At 37.6% G+C, this 22,474-nt stretch overlaps 2 long non-coding RNA genes across 4 annotated transcripts in view; one reads left to right on the top strand and one right to left on the bottom strand.

Moving 5' to 3' along the window:
* LOC138185022 (uncharacterized) overlaps window positions 1-22,474 on the bottom strand; it is a 228,006-nt gene that overhangs the window by 61,063 nt on the left and 144,469 nt on the right. The window lies entirely within an intron of this gene.
* Window positions 12,978-20,602, top strand: LOC138184975 (uncharacterized). Of its 3 annotated transcripts, none has more exons than XR_011174483.1 (3): window positions 12,978-13,098; window positions 19,040-19,439; window positions 19,499-20,602. It is a non-coding gene; the product is annotated as an uncharacterized LOC138184975 (long non-coding RNA). The 3 variants fall into 3 exon arrangements; XR_011174484.1 differs by having other exon boundaries at window positions 12,978-13,276; XR_011174485.1 differs by lacking the exon at window positions 12,978-13,098 and having other exon boundaries at window positions 15,175-19,160; window positions 19,238-19,439.

The following is a 22,474-nucleotide window of genomic DNA, read 5'->3' as shown; positions in this document are numbered from 1 at the left end:
GGAATAAAAACGAGCAAGAATTTAGGTTTCATTTCAAAGTCATTAACGTTCGGGTAACTCAATATTTGAATTAAGCAGCTTACTTATCTGTAAGTACCAAAGTGTAATTAAGGAAAATTGAAGTAATATTCATAAATAAACGTACAAGGTTGAACTACGTTTCACCACTTTTACTCAAATTATTCCAAGTCTGATATTGGAGTAAAACACGAAGTCGCAGGCTATCGCGTTACGATCAAACGTACCATATTTTTCATTACTTTTTAATAAAATTCTGAGGCATATATTCTAGCAATAAATGTGAAATTCCTGCATGTGATCCTAACTTCGTGTCTAGGAACTAGGAACTGTATAAAATTTCGAATGTTCACGATCCAATCTCAAATGAGAATACTTTCAACGTTCGAAGAAAAACTGTAACGAAATTGAAACAAGAAATCACACATATTAAGACATTCGCTGCTATTCAGATATGTATATGTATTATATATGTACACTTGTGTATGTATATACCGTATACCTCTCACCTATGTTCTTTTTTTTTTCGCTAAACCTGAGAAATTTTTTAACAATAGAAAGTCGATGATTGAGTTAAAAACAGTTCGAAGGACATAGAGGGGTCAATTACCTCACCAAATCCAATTAAACGCAATTAAATGCAATTAAATACAATTAAATGCAATTAAATAGAAAAACACCATCTAAATTCGTCATCTACAACTATGGAGCGACTCGACCAACGTCAAATACGTCCAACATAATCGAACCTCGGGCAAAACAGCGAAGTAGGACATGCAATCCCCCGCACAATGGGGTCGCCGAAGATGCGGTCGTTGCATTTCCGTTTCGCGGTGAACAGCAAAAGGCGAGTACAATTCACGGGACGCGGGCTGACATTGTATGTCATCGCACATCGCTGTCGTTGTCGTCGCATGAGAGAGCGGTATTGTTTCATTAAAAGAACGTTGCAATTCACGACGATGGATAAAGACTGGTGGGGGATTCTGGTCGAGGTCTGCCAGAGAGGATCTCCGCAGCCTCTTCTGCTTTCGCAACGACCGATTCTTACTCTCGCGACGTCCGCCCACCTCGATCTCTCGATCGTGACCTTATATACGAGCTCGAAACTTGCGGACGTCGTAGACGCTGTCCCGAATAGATCGTGGCCACGAACCGTGAGGAACAGAGAGAAAGAGAAAGAAAGAGAGGAGACTATCACGGAGAGTCAAGTTCAAGGAGAACCTCTGGTTACTCTCTCGATTACATATCTGCTGGAGATCTGGCCGGTTCCCATGAAACTGACGAGAGAAAGGCGCGAAATTGTGTTGTTGTCGATGGAATAGTTTTTCAACGGCGAACTTTTGCTTGTTCGATCGATCATTCTAATTAACAGAACTTCTACACCGACATATTATGGCAAAGGATAGTATATGTCGAAAAATCAATTCGTGGCAAATAGATATACACTTTTGTATCTTTAGTCATGAACCGTGTGAATGATTATATTCGAAAATTACAGGAGAAGAATGTGAGATACAATGGCTACAAAGAATATATGTACATCATCGTATTTATAATAGCGTTTATACACTAATTAATTAAGTCCAAGTGTATTGAGTTTCATATCATTTGGCAATACCTGCGTATGACTACAAAGATTCAATATGTTGCTCTGGTACCCAATGAGAAAAATGCTTCATTGGAAAATAAGGATATACGTAAACACTTTTTCCAGCCATTATATAATATACTCATAAAATTCATAAAAAGTTTCTGCAAATTATCCGTATTAAATACAATTTAATCCGAGGATTAAATATCGAATGTACAAAAATGCGGTGTCAAAGACAATTCAACCTTAAGCGCAGAGTAACATCAAATATAAGTCTGCTGAACACGCAGGATATCATCAGACCACGCCAACTTTCGACCATATTGTAAATTTCAACGTGCGAATCTCGAGTGTTACGATAACCATATATAAAATCAAAAAACATTAAGTAACGTTACGCAACCATGGCGCGTCCCGTCACGCAATATTTGCATACCAATCGTACTTCCTCCTTGATCGTTCTGTTTGCGATGACATAACGCTCTCTCCTTCTCGCGTTTTCTCGTGTACGCACCAAGCTGTCGAGAAAATTCTACGTGCTCGTCGATGCATCGTAAAAAAAAAGCATAACCGATTATTTCTTAACTTTTTTAATCATTACAACATATTGTGAATTATTTTTTTAAATATTCCGCATTAATGTTATTCTATTCTCCTTTCACTTGGTTTAACATTTCTTTAAGACTTATTGCAGTTTCTCTTACTCGTCGATCTAATTTATAAAATTAAATTTTTAAATTCTTAATTCCTAAATTTTTTGTAGTATTTAAACTGGAGAATACGAGCTGCCATTAAACGAACGCAAATTATAAGTAATAAAGGTAATGAATTAGGTAATTGAACTTTTATTATACGGACCTGCTTATCTTTTGATAGCTTCATATAAATTTCGTTTTTCTGCACTCGTTCTTTACGTAATCGGTCGACAAAGATTATTGCGAATGCTCGATTTCCTCGTCCGGTTCGTCTCCGTTTCGCCAGAAGATTTCTCAGATAAAAAAATGTAATTACACGGTGCCGATATTGGTTTCCTGGTGCTCGCCTCTCCGTCCGTTGCTTTTTTCAGGAAAGGGATGCCTTATAACTCCACGGTTATACCTAACCGCACCGTTAAATTGTTTATTAACGCGTTACGCGCCGCATGGATCACCGTCGACCCGGTTCACAGGAAGATGCGTTACACGATACCCTAAGAATGAAATGAGGAAGAGTGGAGATTCAGTTTTTAAAACCAGTGGACCGGTTATTTTGTAACTTCTTACATTTCGTGTGGATTTTCTATGTTAATCGGTGTCGAGGAGTTTCGTATGTGAATTATAATTAAACTATGAACATCTATGGAAATTCAGATTCGTATGAATATAATTAAAGAAACAGAGTCTAATTAGAGGTATGTTTCAGTATACAGGGTGGTTGGTGGTGGTACAAGCGGAAAGGGGGTGATTCTACACGAAAAAAGAAGTCGAAAATATAGAATACAAATTTTTCGTTTGAGGCTTTGCTTTTGAGAAAATCGACTGTGAATTTTCGCTCGGTACGCGTGCACTTTATCACGTCTCGTTATAACGGATCTCACTGTAGATCGTTGTCTCGATGGAAAAATTAAAAATAAAAAATTAAAAAAAAATTTTTATTCTATATTTTCGACTTCTTTTTTCGCGTAGAATCGCCCCCTTTCCGCTTGTACCACCAGTTACCAACCACCCTGTATAAATACTATAACAAGTATACATTGTATATTTTACATATTCTTGCACATTATCTGAATTCTACAAATTATTGAGAAATTTTTAGTCCATGAAACTTGTCTTACTTTAATCATTCTGAAAAATTTAGTAACATGGGTCATCGCTGACCCATGTTAATCGCTAATCACCGTGGCCGTCAATATGTTAAATAATGCGAAACATTAATGACACCCTCAACTTTTTTCAAATGTCTAACAAATGTTTAGCTTTTTAGCGCACTTTCTCAGACATCTATTTATGGATCGAAGTAGGACAGTAGGTATTTTATTCTAAAAACGCAGGGTCTCCAGTATAGTGCTATAAAGCTCGTCTTCGATATTCATGACTGAAGCACCGATGCGTTGTATTATGATGTCGAAATGTTAAATAAAGTGGGACGCTTAACCGTGTCGAAAAATTACGACGCGAGACGAAACGATTACACGAAGAGAATTGCGAACGTCGCTTATTTGCATACAGCCGCTTAGATGAAATATCCCCTGCCGGAGGACATAAAAACCGAAGAAAAATTAATGACGCTTTTCGCGGCGTGCTTCGATAAAGACAGGACTGGCCTTACGTAAAATTAGCGCGAACGCCGTAGGTGGGTAGCTAAAGAAAACGTGCAGAGCGAAAAATTGTGAAATTTAAGCCGCTGCTTCATAACTTAATCCAATGGTAATTCTTTTACGATCCAGACAAACACGCAATTATATGAATTTTTATTTGGAATTTCGTCCGCCTTCGCAGCTATAAAAGATGCTATATACAAATAAAGATTACGTTTTAAAGTTGCAGCGTTGGAACATTTATTAGTGGAGAAATTCACTGCAATCGACAGGCGACTAAAATTCTCAAGGCGTCAGAAACTGTAAGCTCAAAAATTGCTTAAGACACCAGAAGTTACTAAAGCGTTAAAATTACCGAGATTCAAAGACAGATTAGTTTCGTGAATCGCTCAGTTTCTAAGATTGTCAAAGTCCCAAGATCGGTAAAATGCGAAATTAATAGAACGGAAAGTCTGCGTTCTTGAGATCTTAGGGTTGTTGGACTGACAAGATCATGGAGATTCGCTAGAAAGTCACTGTTGAAGATTGATAATTGAGACGTCTTAATGTAAATATATCTATCTTATAATCGCGAACATAAGAATATCCATATCGAATTGCTTGGATCAAAAGCAGTATTTATTGAATCTACTAAGTTTTCAAATAATCGATATTGGATATGCCAGTTCTGAAAAGTTTATCATCTTGTTTCAGGTGGCTACAGCTGGATCCTGTTGATCAATGATGTTTAAGTACAGTCATAAAGTGATACATATTTATTATTTGATCATTTTCTCAGTGTACAATTTAAGGCAAGGTATACGGATAATTTTTAGAAATGAAAATGATCGTTCGTTTCTTAATCTCGTAGTAGTTTCAACAGTCGATTCAAGGCCACTCAAGTGATTCAACGATGAAATTATATTTGAACCGCGTTACGCGTAGCTCACCACAGGTGCAATGATATTTAATTTTAGCACGGTAGGCGTTATCCTTGACTAGCTATGCCAGTTGAAAGGTGTGTCTACACAGGTTTCGCGCCCGATCGCTAAACGTATTGCACACATTCCAGCGTGCCTCATTAAATCATTTGACAAGAATAATGGAAGATGTCCCGGCGGGTAAGATGGAGAAATTTATGCAATACTATCCTCGTACACGATGATACCACGTTAAATCACTCGACAAATTCATCAATGAAAAATACAGGTAGAAATGAAGTATCATTGAATCTAATCGTTAACACGCTATTATATCAAGTAGGTGAAATTTATCTATAATTTATTAAACGAGGAAAAGGAAATCGTGAAGCTGATGTGGTCGGTAAGCTATTAGGAAAATTTTTGTTTCGCATCTGAGTAGATTCTTTCATTCGAGAAGTCATTCACTCCTTCGATTACATCACCAATCGCTTTTCAGCGTTCAGCTGTTTGAAGATCCCTGAAAAGATTGAAACAGGTGGCGGCTGAAAGGCGCAATTTGTAGAGAAAACGACAAATCATTCGGCAGATTCGAAGCCAGGTCTATTAATTATTCTAACAACATCAAGAATAGATAGTAATTTAGTGCTATCGAAGACTGACAGACGATAATCTTGGCTTTAACTTTTACACTCATCATCGTGTCGCTACACGCTGTAACGTCGAATTTATTTTCTTTGGACACGAAGACAAATTCCACTTACCAAGAGCTATAGCCCAAACCTAATACAACAGAGCTTTCTGTCTGAGCCCCATTATCTGAATATCCGAAATTTATTTATGTGAATTCATCGTCAATGCGATTAAATTACGCGAGCGCGGGACACGGCTTATCACGGCGGCATCGCGATTTCTACAATGGCCGGCACCCTTGTATTAGGAAAGCTGGTCGAGCGTCGATCTTTTCTGTTTTATGCGTACCTCGCAAGCAAGAAAGACGAAAGCAGGGTAACAGCGCGACGTGAACGTAACTCGTCTGTTGTAAACGCTGCATTAGTGAAAGTGGCGCGACCGATTACACCGATAACACGGCAAGAACCGACGTATTCGATGCTTTATTGGTGCGATTCCTCTACCGATACTTTCCTCCTGTTCCCCGGTGACCTTCCACCGGCCATACTCTTTTTCTCTAGAGACTTCACGTTCCATCGTCGATCACACGTGTTCTCACGTGGGAGACGCGTGAGCCATTGTTTCGTCGCGTTTCGATGAAACCAATGGTACCAAGCCAATGGTACGGAGATAAGGTGCTGTCTGACCGATTGAAATCAACTTGTGGATTGATCTATGGTAGTTCGAATTGGATCGATCTTTTGAATAGTACGACGGATCACGAAAGCGTTCAAACACTTGCCACGGAATATTTGTTATTCAAGTTAATAATTACGAACTCTTGCGAAAGTACTTGAGACGTTGCAGGCTGTCCCAGTTCTTTCCGGCCAAACGTTGTCGATGTATTCTATAGGCCAAGATAAGGAAAAAATGTCATATAGACATATGTCATTGGAAGCATTGTTAAATGGTTATAACAAATGAGTGGGTATGAATAGATCAGAAATATTTGCATCTAGTAGTAGTCAGTAGAGGTATCATAATACTTACCATTCCAACTTCAACGACTAATAAATGAGAACTTCAACAAGTAACAAACGAGAACTTCAACAAGTAACAAACGAGAACTTCAAAGAGTAATAAATTCAATTGTTCTTGTCTTGACAGCAGAGGTGAACATTCTGAAATGGAGTTATCGTTGGTGTTGTAGAAATATTATGACACCTTCCGACTACTACTGGATGTAAATTTCTTTATCTATTCATACTTTGCACCCCGTAGTAACATTCGTTATCTCTCAATTTTGCATGTCAAATTTTTTGTTACAACTACTTAACAATGCTCCCAATGACAATGACTTTAATATGGCGTTTTTTCTTATCTTGATCTATACAATATACCCACAACGTCTTGTCACAAAAGCTAGGACACTCTGTATGTTCTAAAATAACTTTTAGAATCACTATAGAGATAACGCCATTCACGTCTACTATGAATCTCCTTTTAGGAATTTATGTTTGACTTATTTCTTCAGATTTGAAATATGCTATATTTTATTAAGTATATTTCATTCCAATTATATTATACATAATGAACCTATTATATTTTATCATATATAGCCATTATCGCTATATCATCGTATGAATCGTTAAAAGAAAACTTTGTATCGGAGAAGATAATCGATTCGTTGTACGAAACTCGGTCAAAACCTGAGCAGCTTACGACAAAAGGAAAATGGTCAGTGTGCGTGTGTGTGTGTGTTCGTTAGAAGAAGCGGAGGCAAACGACGCTACGCGGTGAAAGTAATTACGTAAATACAGCGGGGGCAGCCTCGCTGTCGACCACGGAAATCGAAAAATGCGTGTTAATCAACGTCAGCCTTGTTCGCTCGACTCGCCGAACTACATTCATTGTCGACTGGCTGAGTATCGACGAAACCAAACGATATATGTATCCATGTATTGCAAATACAATATGAACACGAAGAGCTTTCGACGGAAAATCAGCCGACTTCACCTTGTTTCCAGTTCGTGGCGAGTTCCCTATTAGCAACGCCAGACCTTTCACCGCAGACGCGTGCACGAGTACGAGCACATGGTCGATCGTTTTTCTCTTTCGCATGAAATTGTTACATCGCGTCGTTTATCTGGGTCTCAGGCGGTTGCCGGTTTCACCGCCTTGGAAAGGTCGCATCGTTGCACGATAAGCCAAACAGCCGTGGTAATTGCTCGTTCATAGGGAGAAAGAGAGAAGGGAAAAAGAGAGAAATTGAACATAGCCTCGATCAAGGGAAGTTTTCGCGACGAGACGAATTTTAAAGTCGACTCGAGCTTAGAAAGCGCCGCTCTCAACGTGGAACGCGTCCGATCGGCGCGAGCTGGACGTTAATAATTCGTCGACGACTTTCGCGCTCGACAGTAGAAGAGTTACACTCGGCAGAGACCACGCGGTTTGCTTTCTGCGAATTTCACGGTTATTCGTTCGCCGCGTTGAGAAATTCTCGCATCGTAGCGATTAATAGATGTCGAACGTCTGCAGAGATGAATTCAGGCTCTTGGTTTCGTCTGTAGTAAAGATTCGTAGAAAGGTATTACACGTACTACAGCTCGTAATTATTCAAATGATACATCTTTGATATTTTATTTTACTTTTAGAATATTAGGTTGTCCGAAAAGTTTCTTTCGTTTTATAAGGAAATTATAGACACACAACGTTTTTTGTTTTATATTATTTTGTCGAATTACGTATGATCCATTTTGTTCTGTTGAGATAAATACCGTGACATTTCACAGACTTGGTTTTACGTTTGTATGAAGGTGCACTGTTGTAAAAAACACGTTTGCGAAAGAAAGACACTTTCCGGACAACCTAATACAAATTAAATAGGGATTTCTTACTATTTTAAATACATATGGTTTTTTATGAGAAGAACGAACGCTGTTTTGATTGTATTATTACCTATACTTGTACGAGTGATAGTGTGCATCAAGATGTGCTCTAATTGACAGAATAAAGTAACATGTCTGTTTTAATGTGAAATTTAAATGCTACAATATTTCTGACGCTTTATAAAGATTTGAATAACTTTATGAGGATTTTCTCTTGAAAGTTCAAGTAAAGATTAATTTTCTCCGATTAAACATTTCGTATTTCCAACCCCTTCGATCATATATCTCGCTTTTGAGCGATTCTTTACATCGGCTAATCGTTGCAGGTTGATTTCTAAGAAGCACAGGACAATTCTTGGAAGAGAAAGTAACACTTTCAGCCACGCAGATACACCCACAACAACATAAATCTACCAATCATCTGTAACGCATCTATATGCAGCATGCGAAAAATCTAGCAGTCAAAACTGATTTGTATTAACCATTAAAGGTGTCAATGGATTGATCGATCAATCGACGGTCAGACTTAGAATGTGTTCTCGAATATTATCTGCGGATAGTCGGTCTGTTGTGACTTTCGTGCTAGACCTCATCTAGAGAATACGTTTCACCATTTAGTCGTTATATCACTTTGTCGCTTTCGAGTAGCCCTTACGATACTAATTCATCGCTGTCGGAATGGCAGAGCATCGCGAGAAAGGCTCGACCAGCATCTACTCGCGACTTTCTGCGCAGCAGAAACACGCTGTTCATTGAATACGAAGCGCGATTCTTGCTAAGAAAGTTCCACTAAACGTCACTTCCGGAATAATTCCTCAGAAAGTTATTGTCGACGTTCTCGAATCCTATTACATCTTGCGAATTGCTTCATTATGAATCGTGCTTCATTTCCAGTGTGGCAATTTGGGATGAGCAAGATTCATCGACATCGTGAAATTAGTTGAATCATTAACTCCAGCGAAATAAATTATCTAGTTTGTACAACTGGACAGAATTGTAAATTAGTCAGGAATATACACCCTATATGGACATAATATGAAGTCTAACGTTGTAGCTCGATTCAATAACCTATTTAATAAATTTTGTTCCTTTTTGAAATAATTCACATAAATATACCGCGGATGTTTATGTAATTTCATACATTTTTATGAGTGACACTAAAGAAATAGAATTTACATAAAGATTTGTTTCGCTCGTTAAGATAACAAGTGTCTTATTTTGGACATTTTATGTACTTTTATATATTACGTGTATTCTATGCATTTTTTACGCTTCTAATATCCGATAATCATTTAACAGTAACATCTAATAGCCAGTGAAAAACCAAGCTCTATGAAAATTCCAAATTTATATCTTGAATAAAACCATCATAAACATATCTACAGTCTAAAGTTGCAAAGATAGCTAAACGATTACATCGCGGATTACACAAGACAAAGTGTGGAAAGTCAGTTGGCCTAGGTACGAAAAAAGAAATGTACTCTCGTGACACTGGTATCCATTCCGGAAGACAGGCTGGCCAGGTCGCGTCCGAGATTAATCGCCGGCATTAGCGGGATTTATCGGACGTGCATCGTTTACTTCGCGGCCTGTACGGCACTCGCAGTGTATCGTCTCGTTACTCAAAACGACGTTTCGACCGTTTCCACGGTTCTTGGCTCGCGATGAAATCCGGCCCATTCTTCGGCCACACGAAATCTCACGGTCTCGGACGTCTCCTGATGTGACATCCCGATGAACCCTCGCGCCACATGGGAACGCCGCCGTGGAAATTTCATGTCGCGCGTTCTATAGTAAGGCGAAACCTACAGGTCGATTCAAAAATGTATTCTGTATGATTCGAAGCTTCGTGGGGATTCAAGAACGAGCAACAGATCGAAGCTGGAACGAACAGAGCGTTTCTAATAAATATTAAGGAGCTCTTACATTGCTTTCTTCTAGATCGGAGACTTCTTAATGAAAATGGTAATGGTAATGCCAACGTGGATTGAATGCTTCGATGATGGTCTTAAGAATTAAGGTACTTCTTGAAGAAACTATAGAAAGTTATTAGAAAGAAAGATTCTTGGATTGTATTACCCACTTCCATTATTTAATGTATAGAATTGGAAAAATATTGGAAAATTGTTTTTCTATGTATTTATGTATTTATTTAAAAGTTATCATTCATTATGATACTAGCGATCATGATATTTATGTGTATTACATAATTAATAAATGAGACAGAGTTATATAATATGTCAATTTGTTTTAAAAAAGTTTCTTAATGAAAAGAACTGAACTGGATTGTAACAATTTCTGTTACGTCATATGAAAGAAGTCTGAAATCGGATGCGTATACTAACAAACAATTCCTTTACTAAATACATACAAATCCATTGTTCCACGTTGCTGTTATTAAATGGTATAATTATAAGCCACATTTATATAACTATTTATTATATGTTCATACATCGCAAATATTATCAAAAATCTTTATAATATTTCTCAAAATGTAGCATCAAAAGACGAATTCACTATGTTCTACACCAACGGTCAAAGAAGAAATCGGCAGGTACGCAAAAAAATACAAAGAAAGAACAGCAACACATCCAAACCTACTAAAGCGAGGAAAAACTCTCATAAAAAGAAGACCAAAGAGAAAACATCCTCACTAAAAAAATAAAATAGACAAACTGGAAGATAGTATCCTGCTGGGGATAGCCATCTACATGTTATTTGGCAACAAAGTTAGTAAATTTACCGAATGTCCAGCTGGACAAATTGTAAAGTACAAATTAAATAATAAAAAGAATTACATGTTCTGGTATTGTTCATTATTATGTCGGAAATTTGTATAAAGAACATATACGTGAGACTTCTGATACTTTCTTTGAGCATTAGCTGTGTGACTTAGATGAGATAAGCGTCAATGAACTCCTTCTGCTTACTTAATTGCAGATGCAATCTTTCTTGGGATTAGCAGGTTGCTTTTGTATCGTTCTGTAGAAACGCATGCATCTAGTACGTATATCCTGTCCCGTATACAAGTAGAATTTCATTAAACGTATCCTGACTCTGGTTGAATGCTACATTGTTTTGAAGATGCCCCCTTACATTCTGAATTAAACGAAGAACTCGTGACTCAGTCTGAGAAAGAACAGATTTATCTACGTGCCGGAGAATGCACCACTCACTGTGCGACTGCGGCAATCTCGCCATCATCCCCCATTCACGATTTCCCTCGATAAGAACATTCACAAGCGCGTGTACGCGTGTACCGGGTCGTTCAAGAATCCTGTCCCGCGATACGTGCACATCACACAAACTTTAAAGGAAGCGACACGTAAATGTACTTGCTGTTGGTATATATAGCTGCAAAGCATTGTCATTTTTGTCTCATGCGCCAGTATGAGACGAATCGGAAGGCACGATTAGGATCTAGGAATCGGAAGTTTGAAAGTTTGCAAATGCGAATGTTTGAAAATTTGGATATTTAGAAATTTAGAGGCGGAGAAAAAGTTTGAGAATGTATTTAAATTTGCTTGAGAATTCAAAGTTCGAAAGTTTGGAAAGTTAAAATTGTTTGAACCCTTGGGGATTAAAATTATCGACAATCTGAAAATTAAAAGTTTGAGAATATTTCAATTTTTTATTTGAAAATTTAGGTGTTTGGAAGTTCACACGTTTAGATTATACAAAATTTGTAAATTTCAAATTCTCAAGATTCGAATAATTGAAAGTATTAAAGCATAGGAATTCATGAACTTGAAAGTTGAAAAATTAGAAAATTGGAATTTTAAAAGCTTGGAAATTTAGATTATTAACATTTTACTTTTAGTTCGAAGATTTAAAATGTTTAGACACTTGAAACTTATTCCGTCATGCCTCTGGCTTAATTCCCAATCGACTTCGTTCCACTTAATTTTCCATAGGAAAACTAGTTTCGCACGGTTCTAAATATTCCAACCACCTTGGATTCCAGATTCAAGATCCATGCCAACGAACAGCTCGAACGACTTTTAATCTTTTCACGCATCAACGCGAGGGAGGAAGATTTCACGGTTCGCAAGGGCGGAACTTCGGCTCGCCGTCCATTTCCTGCGACGAATTAATGAACTACGTTTCGCACGGAGCTACAGACCGAGGTGTAAAGTTTTAGGTAATCCGTAGTCTGAGCATTTGCGTAGAAAGCAGGTAAACGAACCACCTGTAGAACATAGAGACCGGATAAGGCAGCGACAAGTCGCTGTCGTTCCTTCGTAATAAGGGTTGTAATAATACATAGTACGTTGAATATGCAACTTCCGGCCCGTCTATTTCTCACACAGAATATTATCCATAACATTCGATTAAAGATTAAGAAGAAGACCGGCACTGCGCTGTCTGAAAAGATTAACTTTAAACATTTGTAGGACAATTCAAATCATGTTGTTTTGCCTCGGAGTAGCAATATCGTTAGGATACACAAAATGTAATAATAAATAAACTCCGGGCAAAACAATGTCGCCGCTACGTGCAAGCGTCAAACGTAGACGAATTCGAATTTTCTGGCTCTCTCCCGATCAGTATAAATAAACTGTCAGTTTTCAGTTAGTCGAATCAATATCAGAGTATCTACGAGTATCGATCAGTTATCAACGAGGTATCAGCGATCTAATTAACGATCTTATTTTACCGTTATTATCCGTTAGTACGAGTGTCTTTGCGAACATTAACTGTATTTATTTATTTAACATTTTAGATATACTTGACGGTTTCAACAACGAGCAATCATGTCTAATAAAAATCACGATCAACCATCTTACACAAGTCCACTACACATTTCTATCAGATCAAATAATGAGAAAAATCCTAAACTATTAGGTTGTCCGGAAAGTGTCTTCTTTCGCAAACAACAGTGTTTTTTTACAACAGTGCACCTTCATACAAACGTGAAACCAAGTCTGTGAAATGTTGCGATGTTTATCTCAACAGAACAAAATGGATCGTACGTAATTCGACAAAATAATAAAAAACAAAAGACGTTGTGCGTCTATTATTTCCTCATAAAACGAAAGAAACTTTTCGGACAACCTAACATTATGGAACAGATTGTACAGAATATTCTTCTAAATGTTCATGCAAATAAATATATACACTTTGCGAAGCTGAACCTGAGGTCGGAACTAGTCTCGAGAAATATGTCAAAGAATTTCTAATAAATTTCTCACGAATTCATCATCTCTATAATTTCGTCGAGGGTTTGAATATTGATAAATCCATTTAATACGTTATCGTACGCACCTCGTTTCTACGGAATTTCAAAAAGTTAAAAGGGAAAATCAATTTGTTGAAACTGTCAGAATACTGTAACCGTAACCCATTAATTATCCTACGAGTAATCGGTTAGAGTCAAGGTCGTTCGGGTTGCGACGTGAGCTTGCTTCCGGTGCAGTGGTATGGAGAAAGCGGTGACGACGAATTAATTTGACAAGCAACGTGTAATTGCGAAAATAATGTTGATTTATGGCTAGCTGGTAGAAAAAAAACCGCTCTTCCGAAGCTGATCGCCTTTCTCTCCCCGTTCAACGACTGTATGCTAATGATATCAAGCGTGAAAAAGCAATCGTTAATGACGCTAAACGCGGCTCTTGATTTATCAGACGATAATTGGAATCGGCTTTACTACCTGGTTAGAATTCACCTTCGTCCTATTAAACAGTACGAAGGATTCTGAGGCCAAAGAATCCTTCGCCAATCTCGGCCTTTTCAACTACCTTGCAATTAGATAAAAGGATGCATAGAAAGCGGTGTGGAACGCGGACATATCGCGACAAACACACGATTATTAATTTCTGCCACAGCGTGCATTTCTGACCTACTGCCGATTAAAAACCGCAGCGAACCACTGAAATGGAATTTCTCGAGCGAACCAACTCCTATGTCTCTCCTTTTTTCCTTAAGATGTTATCGCGAATAATTCCACTACTTTTATTGCATGTTGCAAGATATATGTCTTCCGCGATCCTTAGTGGCGCGATCGTGAACTGATTAATCGTTTTTCAACATTCTTCCAAGTGATATTCGTTTTAGCGAATATCAAGCTCGGGGAGAGTCTATTGCCTAACGTACAGAATGTTTCCTGATGATTTTTTTACATCGGTACATCGTTTCCATTAGCAGTAAATACAGGATAGGTCTAAGTGGAACTCGTGTTTAGTTGGAGGTGAAAAAATGTTAAGTGGCGTCGGTGAATCTATTTTCTAACGTTACCTTTTTCTAGTATAAGTGAAAGGCTATAATTATAAAATTTAAATGCACCTTCTCTTAAGTGGCACTGATTGAAATAGTCGTTTGGAAAAGGAGTGTTTAATTACGAAATTTGTACTGCAATGATTTTATTCTTCGTAATCGTCATAGTTACGTATAATATTACAGGATATCATGGGACGATTCGATTGATTTTTAAAAGTCGATATCTAGTAGTAAAACTGGCGTTTTTAATTGGCAAACCTCGTGGAAGTTTTATGTCACTGGACAAGTCCTTCATCTTCAGATTATTCCATTCTTGACTTATAAAGTCAAATTAACCGACCGATCAGATAGAAGAATTTAATTTCTGGTTTTAATGCAATTTGATTTAATTCTGACTTTAATGCAAGCAATAATATTTTTAAATTATAAATAAATTATATATGTTTAAAAAGTAAATGTATCTAGTAATATATATACAATGTACTAATACTATGTATATTAGTTCATAATAAGTACCGCCTCCAATTATTACTTCGTCATTAATATATTCTTTATTCTAATATAACTTTATTCGCACTGAATCAAACGTACGGAAATTTATGAACAGTAAGATACACACACGTATCGTACAATAACGAACAAACAAAAAGATATGTATATATCTGCATTGCAAAAAGAAGAGACAAAGAAAAAAGTACGTAGAACTGTAAACATGCAAACACGTAACCTTGCTAAAAAATCAAGAAAATCCAAAAAAGAACATTTTAAGCTAAATCTTCATCTCGTTGGTTTCCACATCGTTTCAATCTTCGCAACCACCAATCCATTGATCCACGGAGGCAGCATCTCGCGTAAACGAAGATCCCGAAGATAAGAAAAACACGGTGATCAGGGTTCGAGACGCGTGATTTCAGTTGCGTGAACGTAATTACAAGCAACCTTGGCATTGGTATCTTTCCTCCTCGTTCTCCGGCCTCTCTTCCTCTTTCTGTGTGAACGGGTTCCATTCATTTACGTGGCCGGCGTTCCTCGAGCGTTACGAAGGCGTACGTTCGCCGCAGCGCGTGTTAAACCTCGCGTAAAGATCCCAGACCAGCCGCTGAGATTCCACGGGGACGGAAGAGGAAGGCGGAGACGACGGGACGATGCCCCGGGAGCACGGTTGACAAAGTCACTTTATGAGCGCCGCTTTTACGACGTGCTTTAGCGACCTCCGCGTTCGAGACAACTTCCAGTTCCACCTTGAACTTCCTGCATGGGGTAACCGGCTCGTTCGTATCGTCGCGACGATCGTCTCGTTCAACAACCACCGACGTTTTCGTTACGCGATCGCAATTGCGTGGGAACGATCGTGATCGTTTCGACAGAACGACTTTGTTTTCGTTCAATAAAAATTCGAGTACCGAGCCTGAATTCTCTTTCATTTCCGCAGATTTGAGCTTCGAACGTGGATCGATGTCGTAATAGATCGTAGCACAGCAGTACATATATTATACAAGGTAGCATAAATAAAATATTACAAGCTGTTTTCTCAGAAATAAACGAAAATATCGATTTCATTCTTGCTTTCTTTTTTTTTTTTTTTGATGGATTTTTAGAGGGAAACAGCAGGGGTTTCTAGATTTTTCAAACGAAAGGGGGTATTAATTGTTCGTTATTCAGATAGCTTTTATCAAACTGAATAATTTGTTTGAACCGTTTTTTTTTTATTCCTTTGTATTTTTATATATTATTCAAAATTACTACTAAGGAATAAAATATAATACTTATAGCAAGAGTAAAATGTATGATATGCAAAAACGTTTAACTTTTAAAAAGATAAAAAATCGTTGAAATCTCCAAAAAGTAAATCGTTATAAACCTATAATATTTCTGATCTAATATTAGATTTCAAGTTTCTGTGAATTACGTATTACTTATTTTGATTACTGCGCTATACCGGCTCTAACGTTAAGAGAATCAATGTTAATGTGGAAAGTAATGGTGTGTTGTATAACTCGATCGAGATAATTCTATTAGCGATAATTTCTCTGTATAATTTCTACGAGTTAACATTTCCTTCAAGATTGGAAAACGTGTTTTTGGAGGGCGAATTATAAGAATCATTCGCGATCTATCAAAAAATGTATTTTTAACGTACTTTGAAAACACAGCAGTGAGACGTGGAGATGATTATAAAAAGGGAATACCAGATACGTCGAGTAACATGTTACGCGCAATTTCATTAGAAAGACGTCCAATCAATTATTCGTAACGATATTAAATTACCGAAAGTGCAACAAGTTTATGACAAATCGTGTTACATTCACGAGCATCTGTTCTTACCACGATTTCACCTTTCAGACTATCCATTCTACACAACTATATTCGCCTGCGACTTGTCCCATCCGATCGAATATATTCATCTACTATTAACTTAATGTTCCATGTCCATGTACTATTTGACAGAGATACGATACTCACCACGATTCATTATATAACTAACGTTGATCCATAAGGGCACCGTAGAAAGAAAAAAACGAGATATATTCGTTCGATGGTTTCTCAAACTCGGGCCTGATTAATTGATACACGCAGGTTCGCGCAGAATCTGACGGAACGCTTCGAATTGTTCGGCTCAAAGGTTAATAAGATTATATTTGCAAATAACTGCGACTACGTTTTGCGAGCGAAGCTGTTGATGATTAATCGTATCCTCGCTGGTGTCTGCGATCCACGATGACTGAATGATATATTCCCGCTGACGTTTCACTCTATTCTGATCCTTATGATATTCGAACGCGTCTTTGACGTTGACTCTTTCCTTTCTTCCTGCTATCCTGCTTTTTTTCACTTCGAGTGAAGGTAGATACGCTACAGTTGTCTATACTCCACATGTTGCCGATGAGGCTAATATTTCATCGATAATCATACCTCCGGACGAGAAGAAAGTCTCGATTTTTATTACCGTCGATTGTTTTAAAATTCTCGAAAGGGAAATGCGTAAATGTACCGCAAGACGATTGGCTTTTTTCCTCTTTCTTTCATGATCATTCCCATCCTGGTTATTAAGAAAAATGTCTGAACAGTGTATAGGCGTTTCGTGACGGTGAAACTTCGCCGTTTCGTTGTTTAGAAAATGATTCCGACTGCGAGGAAACATTGGCTCCGTAGCGATTATATTAACGGAAAGTCGTTGGTCTATCGTTTGGAAAGCCCACTCGACTGTGTGAAAATAATGCTACGTTGCGCCGATGTTATTGTACAGCTATTGATGTTGGTCGTGTCTTCGACATTCAATTATTAGGAAAATTAGTTTCATTGTGTGTAAGTGTTAACTGTCGCTTCTTGACAACTATATTGATGGAATGCCACCGTTTGATCAGTTTTAGAAAGTTGCTGCCATGGAAAGGGTAGCTATTTGATTGAACAGGAAAATTTTCCAATTATTTCACAATAACAATAAAAACGGTGGGAATGAATTATTATCCTTTTCACAGACGAATTTATGAAAACTGAAAGAATATTGTTTTCTTACTTTTTTTTTTAAGAGAAATGACCATCCTTTTCTAGATCATGCTTGTCATCTTTCGTAGATTGTGTTTTATCAATTATTGATAACAGAAACATGCATCTTTTATGTTTTCACAAAGAAGACATAGTGCAATTAACCTACTATTAAAGAAAGGAGCTGAAACAGTTTTCAAATTGCTTTTCATAGTTATTTCTAGATCGACGATCTTTTAAATATATCACTCCTCTATTAAACTTAATTAGCAATTAACTTTCACAAATTCTTCCATTTTAATGATCTTGATTCGATTTTATATAGAAGAAGGTCGCATTAAATCCTGAGTTTATAAATTATTAAGATGTTATACCTTCCCAGCGTCGTTTCATATTATCTGATACGAATTGCATGATTAAATTCAACTTACCTTCATGTATCCCATGTATCCCATTTCTCAAGGTGTCGCGCATTCTCGTGTGCAAGGAAACGGATGCAAAAAGCAGTCACGAACGCACACGCTCATAGATATGCAATACGAAAGAGAAAGTGGTCGTCTAACAATAAGTGGCACCATTCAGGCAAATTAGTCTGGTCGAATAATAGACTAATGTGCTAGTTCTTTTCGCGTTCAAACAGCTAATTATCGTTGGCACGCAGGAAGGTCGTGCCATTTTACATACTCGGTCATTGCCATAATATTCGGTTCGCCTTTTCACGCGTTGAGAAAGTGTAAAAGCGCGACTTACAGGATAATAGAGTACGCGCGAATGTAAAAGCAAACGGTAAATTCACAGGAAGCATTCAATTCAAGAAGCATTCGCAGAGGAATTCGGGAACATCGTCGTCTCTATTCTGACAGAAACAACTGTAGTGCTTTGTGATAAATAGGTTCATACAACAAAATAATGAATCGAGTAAAGTATGCTTGGTTTTCATTATGGGACACGACGATTATGACAGCCATTTTTTTTTTAATGTTAGCTACATTTGAATTGATAATCAATTCTTTCTTTTCATATTTACAAGACGAAGAATAATTTCATAATATAATTCAACCATTCGATTGGAAAATACACTGAGCATTTATACATCCTATATTTATCTTTCAAAGTTCCCTTCAATTTATAAATTATAAAATCGTATAAACGTGCATATAGAAAGTTTGGTAGTAAAGTTTTAATACGAATGACTAGACTGATTATTCTTTATTTTGTTGCTTCGTAGATTACGTGTTATACGAGTTACTAACATGTACCAAAGATATTCAGAAACCTTGAGCGAAGACCTTGTACTCGAAAAATATAATGTTACGCAACGAGAAAAATATGGAACACGACAACACGACGATTATGAAGGGCAGTTTTGTGTCAGAGAAAGATGATTTCACAGAATATCGTTTCTAAATCGATCCGGTCTGGATTGACAGGTATTCAAATGCTCGATCTCACAATCGACAGTAAGAAACGTTTGAATATTCTATTACAGGCACAAGGATACTCTTTATGATCATTTAATAGATCCGCATACTCTTTGAATAACATAAACGCACTCGACAATCCAGGAAAGGAAGAAGAAGGAGGAACTAAGGACAAGTATGTCGTGCAAATGAATTGTGTTTATGCAAATTTATGTCGTTATGAATACAACTAAAGAGATGAATTCTAAGTAAAGATTTGTTTCAGTCATTAAATTTTATGACAAGTATGTACTACATTTTGTATATTTTGTAATCAAACGAAGAAATGTTATGTCAATATAGAGTATCTAAATTTTTATTAAAGAGTTATAGTCATAATAATAATAATACCATAAATTTGTTATTGTTTCTTAACTTCTCCTGTATCATATTCTTATTATTACTCTTTTAATAAAGCTTGAAACGACCTAATGTTTTTATATAATATCGCTTGTATAATAAATATCTTTAATACTAAATTTGTTTATATAACAAACTGCTTAATTATATCCATAGAACATAGTAAACAAGTTTGCTTATCAAATTCTAAGATATCCTGTACATCTCCGCATATTAGTGTGTGCACTTTTCATCTTCAAATTTCTAAAATATAAATACACAAACTTCTGTTTGCTGGATCCAGCAATCTTACGTAAACCCATAAGCGGCGTTCACAAAAAGCGTCAGAAGCAGTTTCGAGAAACGACACGATTTCCCAAACGGTGACCGAGCTTATGGAGAGATAGCGTCCATAAATTACGGTCAAAGACGATGCAACAAGAAGAAATAATTTGAGTACGAACAGTTTTTCAACGACGACACCAGTAGTCGAGGTGTTGCGCCACGCCACGTCGCAAGAAAATCGTCACGATGCGTCCATCGACAGGGAGAGAGATCGGTAGAGACAGGCAAAAAGTTGGCCGTTACGTTAACAGACAAGTCGAGCTGGGGATAGCTTTTTTTCATACGTATAATTATCGGATACGATCGATGGATCATAGAAGATATCGTGCGTCGCAACACGCGCCATCGACAGCTATACAAACCGGAAGTAGATGACTCCTATGTTAACGAAAACGATCGAAGCAGCTATTGCTTCTACTATAAAACGCGTTTCACACCGAGTTTTCGCTTGTTTACACGTGTATTTTTATTGTCAGTATTGTTTCGTCTTTGTTAGAGGAAGAGATAAATGAATTAAATGAAGCAAATTATGACGTAAATACACATACGTTTCTCGTTTTTAATATGTATTGGAACACTTAACGAAAGTAAGATATATCTAACAAATGATTAGGAGGTTATTATCTTTGGAGTTATTATTTTGTTTGAAATCTTGAAATATAAGGAACTTATATATTGTACGTGAGAATATAAAAGTCCCATTGATTGCAAATAATACAATGAAATTGCTTTTCTTATTATTATAAATTCATCAATGATGAATTTTGATATTTGTATTATCAGATTTTCCATTGTATCTGTCGTTCCTTAGTCTCTCGTGTTTCATAAATGATTTCAGACTGTGAACTTTTGCTCAATAAAATATCTTTGAGAACCATGACACGGTGAACCGGAACTGCAACGTCAACGAGGTCCCGTCACGTTAATTACCAACGGTTGAACCAAAATCGAACCACGTATTTAGGATTGGAGATCGCGCGAAAGCGATGCAGCGGCTAATTGGATTTTACTAATTAGCTTTCACCTTTGTACAATTAAGCCAGCTTTTTCAACTCGCGAAGACGGAAGTCGAGTACTGTTTCTCCGTCGCGTTGAACCCGCGAACAGCGGTGGCGACGCTCGCTTCGATCTTCTCTAGCACGAGGCGATCGTTCGCGTGCGACTCGTTCGACGAGCGATTAGGCCTGCCGACTCCCGGGATTTCTACGGGGTTCAATGGCTCGTATTGTTCGTCTCTTGATTGGCGAACACACGAAGGCCGACCAGACGTTTTGCCTGCATTGCTGGTGAAAGTGGAATTAGGGAATCGGCGAGGAAATTCGAAAAGATTCGTGCCACGAAACAGGAGACTTTTAAATGCCAACTTTTTTGAGAACACGTTAGTACCTCGCACAGAAAGGGTTATATAAAGGAAAAGAAGGAACAAGAAGATAAAAGACAGGGAAGATTACGGCCGTTGATTACTGGGAAAATTAAATCGGATGACCCGAAGCGCGTCGTAAAAGTCGAAGCGGAATTGCTTGCATGACTGCAATAAATGCGGTGCGTGAACATGAACATCGCCGAGAGACAACTTCAGCGAAACCTTCAACCCGGTCGTCCCATTCTCGTCGGGAATGTATTGGATCGTTTACAAAAAGGAACGATTTTTTTATCGAGATGAATAGGTAGTGGAAGAGCGCGGAGCAATTAAACCTACCCTTAAGGTGCGTAATCTAACCACGAGTTCAAGTTGTCTTAATTTATGCTCGTCGCTTAAATTGCCAATCTTAAACGTCCTTCGCCTTCGTAATTCATAAACGATAAATAGTCACAATTATCTGTAGAATAGGTGGTCTAGATTTGCTTAACGCATTCGCTGCTACTAAAATATGGCTATCGCTCATATTTTTGGAGCCAGAAAAATATTTATTTTAAATAACAGTTATTACGTCCGATGACGCTTTATGTTTGAGGCGTCCACCAGCTGCGCGCATAGAATTAAACTGGTCGCAATATTCCTAAGGAACGGTCATAAAACGAGGTTTTTTTTATTTTACGTTAAGACCAGTAAGTGGCATAAAACATCTTCGATTCAAGGGTTCCTTATGGTTATTGCTCCATCAGGTGAAAATTGGACAAACGTGGGTTTTCTCATGTTCCCGGGATTCCACCCGCGAGCGACCAGTGGTGGGCCGATCACCACCGAGTAAGAGTTTCCCTTTGCAACAGCATCGTCACTGGACTTCACTGGATCTACGACTACAGATCAGCCAACATTTCTAGACTGGTTCATCATCTTTAGAACAGTCAACAGCTTTACAACCTTAGATCATTCACCT

The sequence above is a fragment of the Bombus flavifrons genome, chromosome 11 (assembly GCF_040668555.2).
Source record: "Bombus flavifrons isolate JBK064 chromosome 11, iyBomFlav1_principal, whole genome shotgun sequence".
Lineage (NCBI taxonomy): Eukaryota > Metazoa > Arthropoda > Insecta > Hymenoptera > Apidae > Bombus > Bombus flavifrons.
Note: the sequence above shows the minus strand (reverse complement) of the source record. Positions and strands in the feature narration are given on the sequence as shown.